Raw genomic sequence first — 6,361 nt, 5'->3', positions numbered from 1 at the left:
TTCTCCTGCCTCAGCCTCCCTAGTAGCTGGGACTATAGCTGCCCGCCACCACACCCAGCTAATTTTTTTGTATTTTTGGTAGAGACAGGATTTCACTATGTTGGCCAGGCTTGTCTCAAACTGCTGACCTCGTGATCCGCCCACCTCAGCCTCCCAAAGTGCTAGGATTACAGGCGTGAGCCACTGTGCCCGGCCCAACTTTTTATTTAAAAAAATTTTTTAGGTCTCATTATGTTGCCAGGTTGGTGGTGAACTCAAGGCCTTAAGCAATCCTCCTGCCGTGGCCTCCCAAAGTGCTGGAATTATAGGCATGAGCTACCACACTCAGCCTCCCCTTGTTTTATTTCCTGCCATCAGAGTGGTTGCAAGTTACCCATTGCTTTCCAGAGCTCTGCACTTGTTTAGGCCTGAAACCTGCAGGGGTCAGATATACATCTGATGGGAGCCAAGTGAGGAGCCACCACACCTGTTCAGCATGGACTTTCCCCGGACTGCTGAGGGGTTGCTAGCAAGTCACTTCATCACCCTAATTGTCCTAATCCGCCCTTTCTTCAGGGTGTGCTCTCTCCCAGGAAGCCTCTGAGCCTCCTGCAAGGACAAACATTCTCTGACAAGATCATTATTTCTTCAGAGGTGCCCAGAGAGGTTCGTCCAGCACATGTGTAGACACAGCCCAGAGGCTGTGTGCACAGCCCGGATGTGTGCACACACATATGTACCATCACATTCACATGTGTGCACATATGCATGCAGACACACATACATGCACATGCACACATATCTTCACTCTGTCGCCCAGGCTGGAGTGCAGTGGCGCAATCTCGGCTCACTGCAAGCTCTGCCTCCCGGGTTCACGCCATTCTCCTGCCTCGGCCTCCCAAGTAGCTAGGACTACAGGTGCCCGTCACCAAACCCGGCTAATTTTTTGTACTTTTAGTAGAGACGGGGTTTCACCATGTTAGCCAGGATGGTCTCAATCTTCTGACCTCGTGATCTGCCTGCCTTGGCCTCCCGAAGTGCTGGGATTACAGGCGTGAGTCACCGCGCCCACCCTACCATCCACTTTTTATAACTGCTGATAAACATCTTCCTATATCGTGAAGCCATTTTCAGAAATAGGGTTATAAATGGCTGCAAGCTAGGTCATCCTGTGGCTGTGTGTATTTACCAGTCCTCTATGGTGGGTTATGTTATGTAGATTGCTTCCACTTTTACACGATAAATTATAACAGTAGAGAACATTTATGTACATTAGTCTTTCAACATATCTAATTCTTCCTTAGGAGAAAGTTCTAGAAATGAAATCTCCAAATAAAATATGAAAGATTATGAGGATAATGAAGTTTTTTGTTCCATATTTGAGGTCATTTTTTAATATAACTGAGTGATCATTAATTTACCCTCATCCCTCATCAAACTCTTGTCCTAGATGAAAGTCAGCAGCAGGGCCCAGATGAGAACCAGGTCTCGCAGCTCCCTAACCTGTTCTTTCTATTACATTCAGTGGCCTCTAAATTGTCAGGGCCTGGCCTGGAATCCTCTCTCAACAGCAGAACACCTATGTTCAGTTTTTCAAACCATGCAATTGTGTCACTCAGTTGACACATTCCACTGGCAACATAAAGAGAAGAAAGGGGTGAAGAAGCCAAGACTGGGTGGTCCTGATCACTCTAGGAATTCAGTCGGAGTGGAGCCCTTTCGTCTCTCTGAGGTTTAGGCAAGAATTGTCAGGGACATGGTAGACCCCAGACCTACATGAGGAAAGAGAATCTAGAGATACATGAGAAGCAGAAAGGGCCCCAGTCGCCCAGGAGAGCCTCCTCAATGAATAATCTGAAGGCTTCTCAGTTAAGTTCCTTAGACTTGTTCCCATAGAAATCATTACTTTAAGCAGAATAGGCTATGCCTTCTAACATTAAGCTTAAAATAATCTAAACATTGAGAGATTTTTGTATTAAGCTTATCTCAAATAATGCTTCTTTCATATAAAATTCTTGCATCTTAGGGCCGGGTGCAGTGGCTCACGCCTGTAATCCCAGCACTGTGGGAGGCCGAGGCGGGCAGATCACTTGAGGTTAGGAGTTCAAGACCAGCCTGGCCAACATGGGGAAACCCCGTCTCTAAGAAAAATACAAAAACTAGCCAGGCGTGGTGGCAGGCGCCTGTAATCCCAGCTACTTGGGAGGCTGAGGCAGGAGAATTGCTTGAACCCGGGAGGTGGAGGTTGCAGTGAGCCAAGACCGCCCCACTGCACCCCAGTCTGAGCGACAGACAAAGCAAGGCTCCAACTCAAAAAAAACAAAGAAACAAACAAACAAAAAAACTTGCATCTTTCTGGCTGATGATTTAAACTAAATACAATCTGCTTAAAATATGCACATAATAAATAATTTTACTAATTACAGCAGGATGACCACACAAGTTAATACATATATCAACAGAACAATGGAGGAAAATGATAAACATAATATCTCAACATCTCTAAAATGATGACTTGCACAGCAAGTCAATAGCACACACCTTGGCTAAAGAAAATAGCCTTGTCTGGGCACGGTGGCTCATGCCTATAAATCCCAGTACTTGGGGAGGCTGAGGCGGGAAGATTGCTTGATGCCAGGAGTTCAAGTCCAGCCTGGGCAATATAGTAAGACCCCCTCATCGCCACAAAAAAGAAAACATTAACCAGGCATGGTGGCATGCCCCAGTGGTACTAGTGATTTGGGAGGCTGAGGCAGGAGGATCACCTGAGACTGGAGGTCAAGGCTGCAATAAGCCATGATTGCACCACTGCACTCCAGCCTGGGTGACAAAGCAAATCCCTGTCTAAAAAACAAACAACAACAACAACAAAAACAGAACAAAAATAGCCCGACACGCTTTCAATGGGTAAAAATAGACAAGTCTGGCAATGTTGAGTACTGGAAAGGGTATAGGAAATAGGAAAACAGGAAGTGCTGCTGGTGAACACAAGCTGGCACAGGCGCTCATGGGAGCAGTTTACCCAGAGAAGTTGGAAATGGACACCCCGCCCCTGTGAAATCAGTCAGGCTTCTCAGCTGCCTGGTTTAGGTAGAAGAGGAATGTGCTGAAGTTTATTTTCTTTTTTTTTTTTTTGAGACGGAGTCTGGCTCTGTTGCCCAGGCTGCAGTGCGGTGGCCGGATCTCAGCTCACTGCAAGCTCTGCCTCCCGGGTTCCCGCCATTCTCCTGCCTCAGCCTCCCGAGTAGCCTGGGACTACAGGCACCGCCACCTCGCCCGCCTAGTTTTTTGTATTTTTTAGTAGAGACGGGGTTTCACCATGTTAGCCAGGATGGTCTCGATCTCCTGACCTCGTGATCCGCCCATCTCGGCCTCCCAAAGTGCTGGGATTACAGGCTTGAGCCACCGCGCCCGGCATGAAGTTTATTTTCAAGAGGAGCAGAGAGCTGCCTACTCAGGGATCCCCAACCAGGCGGCAGAAGCCTCCTCTGCTGCTGTCAGGGAGACTTCTAGGGAATCCTGTCCCCCAAGGGCAAGAGGCCTCTGCTGCCACCCAGCAGGGATGGTTCCCCACATACACAGGAGTCCTCAACACTCCGACACTGACGCCACGAGTGTGGTGGGTCTGCCCGCGGCTAAGGGAAGCTGGTCTCCGTGCTGGGGACTGGAAAGGAGTAACAAAGGACTCTCTAAGCACCGACAGTGTCGGGAAGATGGAGGAGGAGGAAATTACAAGATGTCTGGGATTTGCCTAAAATAACCCAAGGGAAGGACCAGTGGCTGGGGACACAGAGGACCCCGGACTGGCTGCCTGAGGGTAACTGTTAACCTGGGGGTGGCACCGGCTCTCAGTATTCTAGTCCCTCCGTGTGTGCATAGTTCTGAAATTTCCATAGTAAAAAACTTGTCTTAAAAAGATTTAAGGCCAGGCACGGTGGCTCACGCCTGTAATCCCAGCACTTTGGGAGGCCGAGCCAGGCGGATCACTTGAAGACAGGAGTTCTAGAACAGCCTGGCCGACATGGTAAAACCCCATCTCCACTAAAAATACAGAAATTAGCTGAGCGTGATGGCGCACGCCTATGGTCCCAGCTACTTAGAAGCCCGAGGCAGGAGAATCGCTTGAACCCGGGAGGCAGAGGTTGCCGTGAGCCAAGATCGCACCACCGTACTCCAGCCTAGGCGACAGAGTGAGACCCTGTCTCAAAACAAAACAAAACAAAAAGATTTAGGCAGGCCAGGTGTGTTAGCTTATGCCTGTAACCCCAGCATTTTGGGAGGCCAAGGCAGGAAGTTCACTCGAGACCAGGAGTTCAAGACCAGCCTGCACAACAGAGGAAGATCCCTATGTCAACCACCAAATGGTGGCATAAACCACCAAATGGTGGCACACAACTGTAGTCCCAGCTACTCCAGAGCCTGAGATGCGAGGATCACTTAAGCCAAAGAGTTTAAGGCTACAGTAAGTCATGATTGCGCTACTGCACTCCAGCCTAGGCAACAGAGCAAGACCATCTCTTAAAAAAAAAGAAAGAAAAAAGACGTAGGCAGCCAAAAACAAGATAAAGAGCCTACTACACCCCACCACCAAGTGACCCAAGGCCTCCATCAGCTGCTCCCTAGCGTGTGGGCCACACATGCTGGGGGCTCCAAGACCTTTTCCGGCCACAGCTGTTGTCACAGTGCTACTGAGACATGACTGGCCTTTTTTTTTGGTGGTGGGCGGGGGGGAGAGGGGGAGGACCGAGTCTCACTCTGTTGCCCAGGCTGAAGTGCAGTGGGTGTGATCTTGACTCACTGCAACCTCCACCTCCCAGGTTCAAACAATTCTTGTGCCTCACCTTCCCGAGTAGCTGGGACTACAGGCATGAGCCACCATACCCAGCTAATTTTTGTATTTTTAGTAGAGATGGGGTTTCATCATGTTGACTAAGCTGGTCTCAAACTCCTGACCTCAGGTGATCCACACACCGCAGCCTCCCAATGTGCTGGGATTACAGGCATGAGCCCCCGCGTCCAGCCAATGACTGGCCTTTGTTGCTGTATTGACCATTTGCACTGATTCTGCAAAAGCAATGAAGGCACAGAGCCAGTGTCTTCCCAGCAGCGAGGCAGGGCTCCAGACCGCATGTGGCCGCCGCAGTCCTCACTGCTGTGCACTCAGGAAACAATGCCAGTTTCTCTTAGGGACATCTGTCATTACATGGCCAAGTGATTAATTTTATGACTGCTTGACCCCTGAGTACTCTCCTCTTTGATAATCTGTGTGAGGGAACAAAAGTGCACCAGAAGCTCCTCTGCTGCTGCGGCCCAAGTCCCTCGACTATGGGGGGTCTGGGGGCGCCGGCATCTGTTCAGTGTGAGTGAGAGCCGCTGTCTCTCTGCTGCTTTCCACTGCCTGCCTCTTGTTCTTGAAAGAGCAATCAACAGAAAGAAGAATAAACAGATAAACTTTGCTTATTTAGACTTGGGGATCTGGCAGATAATTTCTTGAATGTTAACAAAGTAAGCCTGTGCTTCAAGGAAGACAACTGATAGCATTTGCTGCCAAAGATAAAATTTGAGCTTTAAAGTGATAATTTGGCCAGGCATGGTGACTTACGCCTGTAATCCCAGCACTTTGGGAGGCCCAGGTGGGTGGATCACTTGAGGTCAGGAGTTCGAGACCAGCCTGGCCAAAATGGTGAACCCCTGTCTCTACTAAAAATATAAAAATTAGCTGGGCATGGTAGCAGGTGCTTGTAATCCCAGCTACTCGGGAGACTGAGGCAGGAGAACTGCTTGAACCTGGGAGGCAGAAGTTGCAGTGAATCGAGATCCTGCCACTGCACTGCAGCCTGGGTGACAGTGTGAGACTCCATTTCAAAAGAAAAAGAAAAGAAGACAATATGACACATGTGATAATGACACATGCATATACACAGATGCAGTAAAGTGAACCTCTGGAACATAGACCCCCTCAGAAGGATGCCCACCAAACTGAATCCTCATGGCTACCTGCTGGGAGGGAAACACAGAGAAACACAGTGGGGAGGGGAAAGAGCAGGCTTCAATTCACCTGTAATGTTCAATTTGTCTTCCTTGCTCCTGGCTGGAAGCCAAGCTTGCTTTAAGCATGACTCCCCATGCCCCAAAGCCCATCCTGCCCTGAGACGGGCATGGCCAGACATTCCTGGCAGCTGTAAGAATCAAAAGTGTGTGCAGCCTTGAACTCTGCTGGAAATCTATCTGTGATGGGCTTTGTTACTGACTATTTTGTTATAGGTCTGCCTGAAACCTCATTCAATTCCGGGAGGAAAACCTTTTTTTTCTTTTGAGACAGAGTCTTGCTCTGTCACCCAGACTGGAGTGCAATGGTGCAATCTCGGCTCACTGCAACCCC

Source organism: Colobus angolensis, unplaced genomic scaffold (genome assembly GCF_000951035.1).
Source record: "Colobus angolensis palliatus isolate OR3802 unplaced genomic scaffold, Cang.pa_1.0 Scaffold155, whole genome shotgun sequence".
In the NCBI taxonomy this organism is placed as follows: Eukaryota; Metazoa; Chordata; class Mammalia; order Primates; family Cercopithecidae; genus Colobus; species Colobus angolensis.
The sequence above is the reverse complement of the archived record's forward strand: the minus strand, read 5'-3'. Positions refer to the sequence as shown.